Source organism: Pogoniulus pusillus, chromosome 16 (genome assembly GCF_015220805.1).
Source record: "Pogoniulus pusillus isolate bPogPus1 chromosome 16, bPogPus1.pri, whole genome shotgun sequence".
Classification (NCBI taxonomy): Eukaryota; Metazoa; Chordata; class Aves; order Piciformes; family Lybiidae; genus Pogoniulus; species Pogoniulus pusillus.
The window spans coordinates 1,159,347-1,175,384 of NC_087279.1; the positions used below are offsets into that span (position 1 = coordinate 1,159,347).

Consider the following 16,038-nt stretch of genomic DNA (forward strand, 5'->3'; position numbering starts at 1 on the left):
CCTTCTCCAAACACCTTCCAGCACCTCAACAGCTCTCTTGAGTAGAGGAGCCCAGAACTGGACACAGCACTCCAGGGGTGGCCTGAGCAGTGCTGAGCACAGGGGCACAAGAACCTCCCTTGTCCTGCTGCCCACACTGCTCCTGAGCCAGCCCAGGAAGCCATTGGCTCTGCTGCCCACCTGGGCACTGCTGCCTCCTCTTCAGCTCCTCTCTACCAGCACCCCCAGCTCCCTCTCTGCCTGGCTGCTCTCAGCCACTCTGGCCCCAGCCTGCAGTGCTGCTTGGTGTTGCTGTGGCCAAAGTGTAGAACCCTGCACTTGGCCTTGTTCAGTCTCCTCCCATTGGCCTCTGCCCACCCATGCAGCCTGACCAGGTCCCTCTGCAGGGCTCTGCTACCCTCCAACAGCTCCACAGCTGCTCCTAGCTTGGTGTCCTCTGCAAACTGACTGATGCTGGACTCAATGCCCTGCTCCAGATTATCAATACAGATATTGAACAGGGCTGTGCCCAGCACTGATCCCTGGGGCACACCACTCGTGCCAGCTGCCAACTGCTTACCCCTCATCTCATCATGTTGTGACCTGTCCATAGGAGTCCAGGAGGTTTGACAGGCAGGACTTCTTGTTCTCTAGCTCAGGCTGGAGCAGGCTCTGGCTCCTCCAGGTTAAATATTCATCTATCAAAGCAGACAAAATGAATTTTCCTTGTTAACATCCAGAATTTAATCTAGGGTTAGAGAGAGACAATTGTCTGCCTGCAGCTGGAAACAGAAGACCATGACCCAGACAGGAATTAGAATCATAGAATCAACCAGGTTGGAAGAGACCTCCAAGATCCTCCAGTCCAACCTATAACTGCATCACCCTCAGTGGAAGCCCTTTGCTGGGTGCACACAGCCACAATGGTGCTGGCTGCATCTCAGTGTGCCAGCTGCCCCCTGCTTGGGTGCCCTGCTGGCTGTTCAGCTTCTACTGCCCATGGCTTCAGCCCCAGCTGCAGGGATTTATAAGGATGAAAGTGACACCACAGCCTGCCTGTGTCCTCAGCCCTGTGGAGAGCTGCTGGGGGGAGGTATAGAATGGTTTAGGTTGGAAGGGACCTCAAGGATTATCCAGTTCCAACTCACCTGCCATATAGGCAGGGACACCTCCCACTAGAACAGGCTGCCCAAGGCCTCATCCAGCCTGGTTTGAACACCTCCAGGGAGGTTGTGGAGCACAGAAGCACCCAATGTGATCAAAGATCACATCCTGTCCTTCTGTGCTCCACAACCTCCCTGGGAAACCTGTGCCAGTGTCTCACCTCCCTCACTTCTTCCTTGCATCCAGTTTCCATCTCCCCTCTGCCACATCAAATCCATTTCTCCTCCTCCTCCTCTCATTCCCAGACCTTGTCACTAGTCCCTCCCCAGCCCTCTGCACATCCTGCAAGCCCACTCCAAGCTCTCCTGGAAGCCTTCTCCTCTCCAGGCTGCACAGCCCCAACTCTCTCAGCCTGTGCTCACAGCAGAGCTGCTGCAGCCCTCTCAGCACCTTGGTGGCCTCCTCTGCACTGGCTCCAACACTTCCATGTGCTGCTTGTGCTGGAGGCTGCAGAGCTGCCCCCAGGGCTGCAGGTGGGGTGTGAGGAGAGCAGAGCCAAGGGGCAGAATCCCCTCCCTTGCCCTGTGCCCACACTGCTCTTGCTGCAGCCCAGCACAGGGCTGTGTCTGGGCTGCACTCACCCTGCAGGCTCCTGTGGAGGTTTGCATTGGCCCAGACTAGGCTGGAAGTTGTTGGCAGAGAGAGTGATTGGCATTGGAATGGGCTGCCCAGGGAGGTGGTGGAGTGGCTGTGGCTGGAGGTGTTGCAGCCAAGCCTGGCTGGGGCACTTAGTGCCATGGTCTGGTTGGTTGGGCAGGGCTGGGTGCTGGGCTGGGCTGGCTGAGCTTGGAGCTCTCTTCCAACCTGCCTGATTCTGTGATTCTATAAATCACTTCTCCCTTCCACACCCCGAAGGTATCTCAGAATCACAGAGTGTCAGGGGCTGGAAGGGACCTCACATCTCAGGCAGTCCAAGCCCTGCCAGAGCAGGAGCTCTCGGGGCAGAGCACACAGGAACGCCCCCAGGTGGGCTTGGAATATCTCCGGAGAGGGAGACTCCACAGCCCCCCGGGGCAGCCTGCGGCAGTGCTGTCAGGCAGCCGAACTCCACATCCAGTCCCAGGGAAGAGCACTCCCTTGTCTCGTTGTTCCCTCCCCCTCCCTGCACCGATGCCTTTCCCAGTGCAGAACGAGAAGCTGTAATTCCTTTCTCTCAGCTCACTGGCAGAGCCCTTGCAGTAATTGGACGATTGATGTAATTGCACATGCAATTGGAGTAATTGCACATGCAAATAAGGGATTATTCTCCCAGTTATAAAACTTCTGTGAGCAGCCCCAGAGCCTTCCCCTGCTGCTTCAGGCCCTTAATTGCATGTGTGCTTCTCCACCTAGCAGTTGCTGCTTCCACGCAGCCTCCCTACCTACTCATTTACTGCCTGGCACACCACTATTACCCAAGCACTGCAACAGCCCTCTGCACAGCCAGCAGCCTCCGCCCGGGCTGCCAGCACGTCCTGCTCAGCTGGGGGGGGCTGGCTCTGGGGACAGGCACAGCAGTGCTTGGCCAAGGGAAGAAACTCATCCCAGCTCCACTGCCACTGCTGCGGTGACCAACGGCGCCCAGGGCTCTGCCGGCTCCTGAGGCTGTGGCAAGAGCATCCTTGCTGTGGGCTTTGCAACCTGCTGTGGCTAATCATTGAATCAGCCAGCCCAACCCAGCACCCAGCCCTGCCCAACCAACCAGACCATGGCACTCAGTGCCCCAGCCAGGCTTGGCTGCAACACCTCCTGCCACAGCCACTCCACCACCTCCCTGGGCAGCCCATTCCAATGCCAATCACTCTCTCTGACAACAGCTTCCTAACAACAGCCAGCCTGAATCTGCCCTGGCACAGCTTCAGGCTGTGTCCCCTTCTTCTGCTGCTGGCTGCCTGGCAGCAGAGCCCAACCCCACCTGGCTACAGCCTCCCTGCAGGCAGCTGCAGACGGCAATGAGCTCTGCCCTGAGCCTCCTCTGCTGCAGGTTGCACACCCCCAGCTCCATCAGCCTCTCCTCAAGGACAAGTTCTGAGCTGTGCTGCCTTTTTCTTTCACCCTTTTAACTTTCTCTTGGTGTTAAGAGATGTGGTCTGTGGCCACACAGAGCAGCCAGGCACTGACTGGCACTGACCTTTCATTCAGTCATTGTAAGAGCAGTTTGGGTTGGAAGGGACCTTCAAGATCATCCAATTCCATCTCCCCTTCCACAGGCAGGGACATCTTCCACTAGCTCAGGTTGCTGAAGGCTTCATCCAAGCTGGCCTCGCACACCTCCAGGCATGAGCACTCCTCCACCTCCCTGGGCAGCCTGTGCCAGTCCCTGACTACTCTTGCAGCACAGGAATTGTCCCCAGTCTCCAGCCTAACCCTCTCCTGGCACAATTCCAGGCCATGTCCTCTCCTATCACTGTGATACAAGGGGGCAGAGCCCAACTCCACCTGGCTGCAGCCTCCTCTCAGGGAGCCTTAGAGAGCAATGAGCTCTGCTCTCAGCCTCCTCTTCTCCAAGCTGAACTCCCACCAGCTCCCTCAACTGCAGCTCCCCAGCCCTGCTCTCCAGACCCTGCCCTAGCTTCCTTGGCCTTCTCTGGACCTGCTTCAGCCCCTCAATGTCTTCAGTATTTGAAGTTCCCAGTACAGGAGGATGGCTCCTGCTGGCCACACCACTGCTGACGCAGGCCAGGACGCTGGTGGCCTCTTGGCCAGCTGAGCACTGCTGAGCAGCACTCTGCTGCCTCCTCTTCCAGCTTCTGTAAACAAGACATTAAGGCCCAGATCAGACCCACACAAATCCATCAGGAGCATCTGCCCTTCAAGAACACAAACTGAGCACTCCTGACTCATGGCACTCATTCATTTTATCCCTCATTAAGAGTGACTCAGCCCCTGGACCAGGGATGCCCTCCTCCTGGCCAGCCTACCCCTGGGCACGTCCTGCAGGCTGTCCCTGCTTGCTATTGTCTTTAATGACATTAAATAATGCTCCAAATAACAACATTACCTTGAAAAGCTCTCTTTTGCTGCCCTCCCAGACTCATTTTTCTCCAGTAACTCCCAAATCTGGCCATTAGGTAACAGCATCTCCTGGAACACACAGAAGGTACCAGAGCACACATCTCTCTGCAATGCAGGAGCCCAGCACTGGACACAGCACTCCAGGGGTGGCCTGAGCAGTGCTGAGCACAGGGGCACAAGAACCTCCCTTGTCCTGCTGCCCACACTGCTCCTGAGCCAGCCCAGGATGCCATTGGCTCTGCTGCCCACCTGGGCACTGCTGCCTCCTCTGCAGCTCCCTTCTGCCAGCACCCCCAGGGCCCTCTCTGCCTGGCTGCTCTCCAGTCTGTGCCCATTGCCTCCCACAGAACCACTACAGCTGCACACAGCTGCAGCTTTACCACCAAGCCTGAGCTCTGCTCACCGCAGCTTTCAGCTGAGTGATGGCTCTGGAGCCTACAAGTCCTTTAAGGTCATTTTTCCCACTGCAGCTATGGCAGAGAGGCTTCAGAAGAAGAGTTTGCTAATGGCAAGGACCTCCTTGTGGCCTCTTGAGACAGTCAGGATGGTGCTTCGCAGGCCAGCTGCTGTCTGCTGCACTGTGCTCAGGCTCTTTGTGACCAGGCTCAGCGGTTTGGGCTCCTTTGAGCTCCTCAGCCTAGGAACAAGAGAAAAAGACAACTGACACAGCAGTTAACACCAGGGCACCTTTGCACTTGCTCTGCCAAAGGTTCTGAGGAGTGAAAATCAGCTTGGGTACGGCAAAGAGGGGGCTGGGGTTGGTACTTTCCCCCCACCACTTCCCTTATGAAAAGGTTGAGTTGGATGAACCTTGCAGAGCAATTCCTCTGCTTCCTGCCCAGCCTCACTCCTGCCCTCTCACATTTTGTTTTCCTGTGCCAGGGCTGAGCTTCCAAGCAGGAAAGGTGGGAAATAAACAGCCTGCCAGAGGGAGCAAAGGCAGGAGCACAGCAGCTTTGGCTTGCTTTGGTGGTTCTGGATCTGCTTTGGAGCAACTCCAGGCTCTTCTGGCAGGCTGCTCTGGGCTGCAGCGTGGGCATGGGATGCCCCTTGCTGTGGCTGCCTGCCTCTGGGGCTTACTGCAGAGACACTCACAGGCAGGGCAGGCTGTAGAGGGCAAGAGAAGAGAGAAGAGAAGGAGAGGGGAGCAGGGAGGGCGAGAGAGGGGAGCAGGGAGGGCGAGAGAGGGGAGCAGGGAGGGCGAGAGAGGGGAGCAGGGAGGGCGAGAGAGGGGAGCAGGGAGGGCGAGAGAGGGGAGCAGGGAGGGCGAGAGAGGCTACAGCCTCCCTTCATGTAGCTGTAGACAACAATGAGGCTTGATGGGGCTTTGAGGAGCCTGCTCTGGAGTTAGGAAGGTCCCTTCCAACTCATCCCATCCCAGGACTCCCTCAAGTCAAGCCCTCCCCTCCCGCACTCAATGCGCTCCAGCAGCGCCGCTTAAACCCAGCTAACCAGGCACCCAGAAACCCTCCTCTTGCTGCCTGCCTCTGATTTGCACCTTCACAATCTGTATGCAAATGAAATTAGCACTGGCAAAAATAATTACAGTAGCTCATGGGAGGATTAATAACTGAAGTCTGCCCTGCTTGTGTTGAGGCTTAATTCAATTGCGCCGCGGATTAGCGGAGGCAGCAAAGCCTGCGCGGGGGCTGGCAGCTCCCAGGGACAGAGCTGCACTTGTGCACCAAGGAGGAGCATGTCAGGGGAGCTCCTTCTGCCCCTTCCCTCTGCTCTGCCCACACCTCACCTCAGCCAGTGCAGGTGGCCCCCTTGTAAGGAGGGCATAACTGTTGGAGTGAGTCTAGAGAGGGCCACAAGGATGCAGAAGGTCACAGAGCTGCTAGAGTGAGGCCAGAGGAGGCCACAAAGGTGCTGCCAGGGCTGCAGCAGCTCTGCTGTGAGCACAGGCTGAGGGAGCTGGGGGGGTGCAGCCTGCAGAGGAAAAGGCTCCAGGGGCACCTCAGAGCTGCCTGCTGAGAGCTGAAGGGATCCTGCAGGAGGGACTTCTGCTGAGGGGGTCTGAGCCAGGCCAAGGGGAATGGTTTGGAGCTGAGGCAGAGCAGGCTGAGAGGGGAGCTGAGGCAGAAGCTGTTGAGTGTGAGGGTGGTGAGAGCCTGGCACAGGCTGCCCAGGAAGGCTGTGGCTGCCTCCTGCCTGGTGGTGTTGAAGGCCAGGCTGGATGAGGCCTTGAGCAGCTGAGTCCAGTTGAGAGGTGTCCCTGGGCATGGTGGGGAGCTTGGAGGAGATGATCTCTCCTTGTGCTGTCCCTGGGCAGCACTGAGCAGAGCCTGGCCCCAGCCTCTTGCCCCCCACAGCTCCCTTCCCTCTGGAGCAGCCAGCCAGTGCCTGAGGGGGCTAAAAGGAAACCAGAAAGAGACTTATAAGGGTTTGAAGTGGTAGAATGAGAGAGAATTGACTGAAGATTAAGGAGGGGAGACTGAGACTGAAGATGAGGAAGAAATTCTTGCCAGTGAGGGCAGGGAGACACTGGGGCAGGTTACCCAGAGAGGCTCTGGATGCATCCAGCCTGGCCTCAAACACCTCCAGCCATGGGGCCTCAACCACCTCCCTGGGCAACCCCTGCCAGCCTCTCACCATTCTCCTGCTCAACAACTTCCTCCTCCCCTCCAGCGCTGATCTCTCTCCTTGCACTGCACAGCCACCCTCCTCAGAGGTGCTCACTGGTGGAGCAGCACCCACAGCACGTCCCTGCCACTCAGCATTCTGCTCTCCACTCCTCACTGTGCTAAAAAGGCAGAGAGAAGAGGAACTCCACAGATGATTTAATGTTGCCATTTAAATGCATTAAGATCACTTGCTTAAAACCTTTAAAAACTAAGATTTAATGAAGAAATTAAAGTAAACTACAGTCTGGTTACACTGGAGGGCTGCTACCAGGAAAGCTTAAGCAGCTGAGGATGAGGGGAGGCTCTTTTTTTTTAGTGCCTTATTAACATAGGGTGGATATGAAATGTTCCAGGGGTGCCCTGCCCCATAAATAATCAGATCCTTACTTGCATGCATTGTGCACTGTATAAAATGTTAATAGGCCTCCCAAAAGAGCTTGACATTATAGAAGCATCTTTTATAATCCAGGAAAATATTTGGAACTAAATGAATCACTGCTTTTTGGAGGCCTTCCTTCCCCCCCCCCCCCCACCTCCCCCAGCACTTAACTCATACAATGCAGGAGGGACTCTGAAGCATAAAGAAAAAGGCTAAACCAGGATGGTTCCAACTGAGGAGGCAAAAGAGCTCTGAGTGTCTGTGGCAGAGGAGAGGTTGATGTAGTTGAGGCAATAGTGTGTGTCCAGTTCTGGGCTCCTCCATTGCAGAGAGCTGTTGAGGTGCTGGAAGGCACCCAGAGAAGGGCAGCAAGGCTGGGGAGGGGCCTGGAGCACAGCCCTGTGAGGAGAGGCTGAGGGAGCTGGGGGTGTGCAGCCTGCAGCAGAGGAGGCTCAGGGCAGAGCTCATTGCTGCCTGCAGCTGCCTGCAGGGAGGCTGTAGCCAGGTGGGGTTGGGCTCTGCTGCCAGGCAGCCAGCACCAGAACAAGGGGACACAGCCTCAAGCTGTGCCAGGGCAGGTTCAGGCTGGATGTTGTTAGGAAGTTGTTGGCAGAGAGAGTGATTGGCACTGGAATGGGCTGCCCAGGGAGGTGGAGGAGTGCCTGTGGCTGGAGGTGTTGCAGCCAAGCCTGGCTGGGGCACTTAGTGCCATGGTCTGGTTGGTTGGGCAGGGCTGGGTGCTGGGTTGGGCTGGCTGAGCTTGGAGCTCTCTGCCAGCCTGGCTGATTCTGTGATTCCATTAATGAGGCAGGAATTATAAAGCAGGTAGTTATTTCTATTTCTGGAGAGCTCACCCCACAGCTATATGCAAATTACATCTGGGTGCTAATTGGGTTGAGGAAATCTTCACAAGGATGCTTATGGGCAATGCACTCATGCAGGAGGATCAGAGAAAGTGGAAAAGGTTTGGTCACAAAAATGGCTTTGCCAGACTTGCAAACTGGCAGCCTGGAGGCCCAGGCCAGGGCTGTGCTACTCACTGTGCTGGAGCAGACATTGCAAGCTAGTCCCTGGCTCCTTCGCAGTGTTGGTTCTGCTCAGCTGTGGAGAGGCTTCCAGATCCTCCCAGGGTGCTGGGAAAGAGGCAGAGGATCTCTGACCTGATCCTGGTTCCTCTTGGCAGGGAGGCTTGCAGAGGTGCAGGCAGCATCTCTCGCAGCTGTGCAGAGAGCAGCATGGCAGTGGCACTGCTCAGCATGGCATGGGGCACTTAATGCCTTCTCCTGGGGAACTTGAGGCATTGAAGTTTCCAGGCAGTTCAAAACCAAAACAACAGGGCTGAGGCATGGGCAGAGCAGAACATGTTAGCAAAGAGCAGTGAGGCAGAGGCAGCAGGGCAGCAGCAGCTCACAGTGAGGCAGCAGCAGTGAGGCAGCAGCAGTGAGGCAGCAGCAGTGAGGCAGCAGCAGTGAGGCAGCAGCAGTGAGGCAGCAGCAGTGAGGCAGCAGCAGTGAGGCAGCAGCAGTGAGGCAGCAGCAGTGAGGCAGCAGCAGTGAGGCAGCAGCAGTGAGGCAGCAGCAGTGAGGCAGCAGCAGTGAGGCAGCAGCAGCTCACAGTGAGGCAGCAGCAGCTCACAGTGAGGCAGCAGCAGCAGAGCTGCTTGCAGCTTAGCTCCATTTGTATTACTTGCCCAAGTGCAAAGGCTCTTTGGCCACAGAGCTTCAGCACTCAGGTGGCCTCTGCCAAACTGACCATGGGCTTGCTCAGCCTTATTTGGGCAAGACACCAACAAGTGCCTAAACAGCTGTGGCTACCTGTTGATCACTTTGGGAGGGCACATAATGGCCCAAGCCTTTGTTTTCCTCCCACCCTTGCTTCCCCCATCAGCAGAAGGGTGGGACAAGCCAGGACATCTCATAGGCCTATTGGCCTTCCAGGAGAGAGGTCACCATGCATTGGGTAAGGGCACCAGGGGAGGGTTAGGTTGGAGATGAGAAACAATCCCTTTGCTGCAAGAGTAGTCAGGGACTGGCACAGGCTGCCCAGGGAGGTGGAGGAGTGCCCATGCCTGGAGGTGTGCAGGAAAGGTGTGGCCATGGCACCTGGGGGCATGGTTTGGTGGCCATGGTGGGGTTGGGTTGCTGCCTGGACTGGATCTTAGAGAGCTTTTCCAACCCTAACAATGCTATGAGTTAGATTTTACAGCAGGCAGGCAGGGAGACCTGAGCTGTTCTTTCTCATCCTCTGCAAGCTGCTGGGCTTCAGGAGAAAATTGAGGCTTTCATCTCCATCTAAAGCAGTGGAACAAGAGGCACAAAAGTTATTCCTCAATGGATTCCAATAAAAAGGATGAAGAGGTTCAGCAGAAGGAGGCTTCTTCCTTGCAGTCTGTTGCAAAGCTGCTCAGGCCGAGCTTGTTTGCTGTGTGAGACTGCAGCAGGAGTGAGGAGCAGAGCAGCAGCAGCCCAGGCAGGAGCGTGGGCACCCCTCTGCCTTCCCAGCCCAGGCACTGCAGCCACAGCAGCTTGGCACAGAGCTGGGGGCAACTTCTCTGGCACAGCAGACAGCTTTTGAAAGCTGCTTCCTGGAAAGCTGAAGTGATGGAGCTCCTCAGAAGTGCTCCCTGCTAGGGACGCTCATTATTCCAAGCTATGTCTGCTCAGAAAGGCCCCGATGGGCTATTAAGGCCATCAGCCTGGTTAAAAGGAGCACAGCAGCAGGATAAAAGCCAATTCCCAGACTCTCAAAGAGTCAGAGCCAACTTCAGAACATCCACAGCTGCTGGGATGCAGCGACTGGGGGAAGATGGGTGCAGAAGATCAGAGCAGGCAGCTGGGGCCAAGGCTCACAGAATCACTAAAGCTGGAAAGCAACTTAGAGATCATCCAGCTCCAACCCCCTGCCATGGGCAGGGACACCTCCCACCAGCCCAGCTTGCTCAAGGCCTCACCCAGCCTGGCCTTGGACACCTCTAGGCAACCTGTGCCAGTGTCTGCCCACCCTCCCTGGAGAGAATTTCTTCCTCCTCTCCAGCCTCAGTCTCCCCACTCCCAGCTCAAAGCCATTGCCCCTTGTTGTGCCACTGCCAGCCCTTGGCACGAGTCCCTCCCCAGCTCTCCTGCAGCCCCTTCAGGAGCTGGCAGGCTGCTCTGAGCTCTCCCTGGAGCCTTCTCTTCTGCAGGCTGAGCAGCCCCAGCTCCACTCTACCTACTCCTCTGAAGTGCCTCAGGGAGCTGCAGAGAGCAATGAGCTCTGCCCTCAGCCTCCTCTTCTCCAGGCTGAACACCCCCAGCTCCCTCAGCTGCTCCTCCCCAGCCCTGCTCTGCAGACCCTTCCCCAGTTTTGTTGCCCTGCTCTGGACCTGCTTCAGCCCCTCAATGTCCTCCTTGGAGCAAGGGACCCAAAACTGAACCCAACATCTGAGGTGTGGCTCTCTTCCAGGCCTCCTTCCTGCAGCCATGCAAGGCCAAGTGAAGCTGCAGGCTTATTCCATCAGACACCAAACTTCATCCCTCCCTGCCAGCAGAAGTTTTGAACACGACAGAACTCTTCTTTCTCAACACCCAGAAATGCCTTTTTTCCCTCCCCCTCCCCCCTGCCACCTCCTTTTACAGTGCTTGAAGCCTTTCCATCAGCTCCATGAAAACGTCTTGCCTGGCTCTGGAAGCACACCCAGGAGACAGGTGCTGGGATGGTGCCCGGCTCTGACTCAGTGGCACAGCAGCTTGTTAGAGGAGGCAATAACCCCCCCCCAACAGCTAATAACTGCACTGTGCTGAAAGCACTGAGCAATTAAACACAAGTGAAGGATTTTTGCCTTCTCTACCCTTTAACATATACATCAGCCACGATCTGCACCCTCCTGCCAGCAGCTCACCAGGGAGGAACCCAAAGAGAAGGTCTTCAAGCTGGCTTGAGGCAGAGGAGAAGGATGAAGCCTTGGATAGGTGAGTCCTGGCTTCATGGCTGGGACAGGAGGAACCATATAGGTGCTTGGGATTCAGTTAGGGAGGGTGGGGCCAGAGGAGGCCATGAAGATGATCAAAGAGCTGGAGAACCTCTCCTGCGGGGCCAGGCTGGGGGAGTTGGGGCTGTGCAGCCTGGAGAAGAGAAGGCTCCAGGGAGAGAAATCACAGAGTCACAGAGGTGTCAGGGACCTCAAAGATAGCTAGTTAGAATCAGAGTCAGGCAGGGCTGGAAGGGACCACAAGGAGCAGCCAGTGCCAACCCCCTGCCATGCCCAGGAAGACCCTACCCTAGAGCAGGCTGCCCACAGCCTCAGCCAGCCTGGCCTCAAACACCTCCAGCCATGGAGCCTCAACCACCTCCCTGGGCAACCCCTGCCAGCCTCTCACCACTCTCCTGCTCAACAACTTCCTCCTCACCTCCAGCCTCACTCTCCCCACCTCCAGCTTTGCTCCATCCCCCCTGAGTCTTGCCACTCACAGCCTCAAAAGTCCCTCCCCAGCTCTCTTGTAGGCCTCCTTTGCAGAATCAAGCAGGTTGGAAGAGACCTTCAAAATCATCCAGCCCAACCCAGCACCCAGCCCTGATGCAGAGCTAAACAGGAGTTCAGCCCCCAGAGAAAGGAATGGTGCCAGCTGTGGGGCAGCTCCCACCTCTCTGGGCTGCCTGGGCCAGGCTCTGCCCACCCTCAGTACCAAACATTTCTTCACTTTCACATCTCCCTCTTCCAGTCCAAACCATCCCCCCCTATCCTCCCACCACGGGCTCTGCCCAACACTGTCCCCAGCCCTCTGCTTGTCCCCTTGAAGCACTGCAAGGCCACCAGAAGGTCTCCCTGGAGCCTTCTCCAGGCTGCTCACCTTTTTTGTCTTTGGATAGAAGGTTGGACTCAGTCTTGGAGCTCTTTCCCAGCCTGGATGAATTTAAGATCCTCTGACTCTCAATCATGTCCTGACAGCAGAGGGGTTCCAGCTGCAGGGAGCAAGAGCAGAGGACAAGGACAAAGAATTTGGGCAGAATCCTGCTGTATGAAAAAATGCCCTTAGAAAAGCAAAGCAAAGCAAAGCACAGCACAGCACCTACAAATAAATGCCCTGCAGCTGCGAGGCTCTGGGTGTAAATATTGGCTCTGCAAACAGCCCCTGCTGGGCATGCAGATTATCAGGGCACCGGCAGTGGGTGGCACTCCTGGCAGCTCCAGCTCTCAGCTGGGTCCCAGCATGCAGGGTGCACTTGCACAGCTGTGCAAACGTGGGGTGAGGCAGAAAGGTTCAGCAGCAGTAGCAAAAGCTGAGCTCTGACTGTTCTGGGCTGTTCCTCAGGTCCCCTCCAGAAACTCCTTTTGTGCCTATAACCAGCCAGGATCTGAAAGAGCTGCATGGCCTCAAGGCTGACTTTGGCTGAAGGCATCAGAGGAACCTTAAAACCTACAGAAGGCTCTTTCCAAATAGGCTTTGCCCTTCAGCCAGCATTGGAGAGTCCATCAGCTGCAGCATCTGTTGGAGACATGGGCTGGAGGCACAGAATCAGCCAGGCTGGCAGAGAGCTCCAAGCTCCCCCAGCCCAACCCAGCACCCAGCCCTGCCCAACCAACCAGACCATGGCACTAAGTGCCCCAGCCAGGCTTGGCTGCAACACCTCCAGCCACAGCCACTCCACCACCTCCCTGGGCAGCCCATTCCAGTGCCAATCACTCTCTCTGCCAGGAACTTCCTAACAACATCCAGCCTGAACCTGCCCTGGCACAGCTTCAGGCTGTGTCCCCTTGTTCTGTTGCTGGGTGCCTGGCAGCAGAGCCCAACCCCACCTGGCCACAGCCTCCCTTCAGGGAGCTGCAGAACATCTATCAGGAATGAAAAGCTCTTTTCCAAACTTCCTCCTGCCACCACGGGAGCAGTGCATTGGCTAAATAATGCTGCACCCTCATTAACGACTGCTAATTGCAGCAGCACGGTCAGGGATAATGAGGCTTTCAAACCGGAATGACTGCCCTAAAAGAGACACAGGCTGCTGGCTCAGGAATGTTCCTGCTTTTTACTGCAGCTAAGAGTCAAGAGGGACAGGGAACAGCTGGAGAGAGGCCAGGGCAGGCTGCAGAGCTGCTGAGGGGCCTGGAGCAGCTCTGGGAGCAGCACAGGCTGAGAGCCCTGGGGCTGAGAGCCTGCACAAGAGCAGCCCCAGAGGGCAGCTGAGCAATGCTCAGCAAGAGGGAAAGGAGCTGTGGGGGGCAAGAGGCTGGGGCCAGGCTCTGCTCAGTGCTGCCCAGGCACAGCACAAGGGGCACTGGGCACAGGCTGGAGCCCAGGAGGTGCCATGTGAGCAGCAGGAGAAAGTTGTTTGTTGTGAGGGTGCTGGAGGCCTGGAGCAGGCTGCCCAGAGAGGCTGTGGAGTGTCCTGGTGTGGAGAGCTGCCAAGGCCAGCTGGGCACTGTGCTGCTGGGCAGGCTGCTGGGGGTGCCCTGCTGGGGCAGGGGCTGGGCTGGCTCAGCTTCAGAGCTCCCTTCCAGCCCCCACAGCCCTGGAATTCTAGGATTCAGTGCATGCCAAACACCAACCTAAAGCAGCACAACACAGAGTCCACTTCTCTTTCACACTTAACCAAGTTCCAAATCACCAATTCCTCCCAAAGAGCCTTTCTGGTGCCACGAACTCATTAATGAAATGCTCTCAGTGTTTCTGCCTGGCTGGTAAATGCCATCCCCACCAGCCTGTGCTCAGGATGGGCTGAGTCACAACAGCTTCTTCTACTTCATGCTCTGACTAAACTCCATCCCAGCAGGCTGCAGGCAGCAGCCCCTGCTTAGCCCATATTTCAGCAAGCCTCCCACTAAAATCAATAAGCATCTTGCAAGAGTTATGAGGGAAGAAGCATGGAGCAAGGTCCATTACCAGGCAAAGAAAATCTTGATCTTCCAAGGGCATCATTCCAACCCCAGCCAAAAATTACATCAGGGCTGCTGGAGCAATCATCTGATACCTACCAAGACAGGTGTGGAGTCTCTGCCACCTCTTCTGTGATGTGCACACTCTGTGCCACCTCTGCCTGCCAGGGGCCCCATCCTGTGTCAGAACATGATGGAAGCCACAAGAGTCTGCAAATGGGTCTGAGGGAGACAGAAAACACAAAGCAAATTGAGGCTGCATAAGAAGGAGCTCCTTGTGAAGTCTGTGTTGTGCTCTAGCCCTGGAAGTCAGAGTGAGAGCAGAGGCTGGAGCATCCCTCACTGCTCAGCACACACATACCAAGGGCACAAATGCATCCTGTGCCCCAGAAGGTCAATGGGCTGCTGGGCAGCAGGTTGACAGTGGTTCTCCTACCCCTCTAATCCATCCTTGTGAGGCCACATTCAGAGACCTGGGTCTGGTTCAGGGCTTGCCAGTTCGAGAGGTTCTTGTGTTCACAGGATGGGTTAGGCTGGGAGGGGTCTTAAAGATCATCCACTTCTGAACCCCTGCATTGGTGGGGGGCAGAGACAGGGAACAGCTGGAGAGAGTCCAGGGGAGGCTGGGAAGGTGCAGAGGGGCCTGGAGCAGCTCTGGGAGCAGCAAAGGCTGAGAGCCCTGGGGCTGAGAGCCTGCAGAAGAGCAGCCCCAGAGGGCAGCTGAGCAATGCTCAGCAAGAGGGAAAGGAGCTGTGGGGGGCAAGAGGCTGGGGCCAGGCGCTGCTCAGTGCTGCCCAGGCACAGCACAAGGGGCACTGGGCACAGACTGGAGCCCAGGAGGTGCCATGTGAGCAGCAGGACAAAGTTGTTTGTTGTGAGGGTGCTGGAGGCCTGGAGCAGGCTGCCCAGAGAGGCTGTGGAGTGTCCTGGTGTGGAGAGCTGCCAAGGCCAGCTGGGCACTGTGCTGCTGGGCAAGCTGCTGGGGGTGCCCTGCTGTGGCAGGGGCTGGGCTGGCTGAGCTGCAGAGCTCCCTTCCAGCCCTTACCATGCTGGGGGTGCCCTCATTGCATAGAGACTTCCTACCCCTTCCCACTGTGCAGGACTGAGGTACAGCCTTAACAGTCTATTTTCTCTGTGTGTGTACATAAACTGCATGGCTGGAGGCACTTTGGATGTGTTTTAGATGTGCTGTGGATACAAACCCACATCCCTCCAGACACACAGAGATATGGCACTAAAAGACTCACAGAGCTACATCACTGAAGTGCTTCTCCTCACACTGCAGCTCCCAGGGGAGTCTCCTCCAGCCAGCCTGTGAAAATCAGGAAGTTATTCATCAGCAACACCTCCAGCTTCCCCTTCCTGGAGATGCTCCCTCCTCTTCAGTGTGGAAATTGCTTCAAATCCATCTGTGGATCAGACACCTCACCCAAGAGCCCTTCACTTTGTTTCTCAGCTCAGGACATTGTATCGATTGCACTTCAGCAATTACAGAGCAGGGGCAGCAGCTCTGGAGGAGCAGGGGCAGAGAGAGGGGCTCTGGAGGGGCAGGAGCTGTGCTGGAGCAGAGAGAGAAGCTCTGGAGGGACAGGGGCAGGAGCTCTGGAGGGACAGGGGCAGAGAGAGGGGCTCTAGAGGGGTAGCAGCTCTGCTGGAGCAGAGAGAGGAGCTCTGGAGGGACAGGGGCAGGAGCTCTGCTGGAGCAAAGAGAAGAGCTCTGGAGGGACGGGCAGGAGCTCTGGAAGGACAAGGGCAGGAGCTCTGGAGGGACAGGAGCTCTGCTGGAGCAGAGAGAGGAGCTCTGGAGGGACAGGGGCAGGAGCTCTGCTGAAGCAAAGAGAAGAGCTCTGGAGGGACAGGGGTAGGAGCTCTGGAAGGACAGGGGCAGGAGCTCTGGAGGGACAGGGGCAGGAGCTCTGGAGGGACAGGGGCAGGAGCTCTGGAGGGACAGGGGCAGGAGCTCTGGAGGGACAGGGGCTCTGCTGGAGCAGAGAGAGGAGCTCTGAAGGGATGGGAGCAGGAGCTCTGGAGGGACAGAGGCAGCAGCT

The 16,038-nt window shown here is 56.7% G+C and overlaps 1 long non-coding RNA gene across 1 annotated transcript; it reads right to left on the bottom strand.

Moving 5' to 3' along the window:
- Positions 1–11,974: 11,974 nt before the first annotated feature.
- LOC135182187 (uncharacterized) lies at positions 11,975–15,304 on the bottom strand. Its single transcript, XR_010305079.1, has 3 exons — positions 15,238–15,304; positions 14,090–14,212; positions 11,975–12,081 (listed from the first exon to the last, which is right to left on the bottom strand). It is a non-coding gene; the product is annotated as an uncharacterized LOC135182187 (long non-coding RNA).
- Between the last annotated feature and the right edge of the window lie 734 nt (positions 15,305–16,038).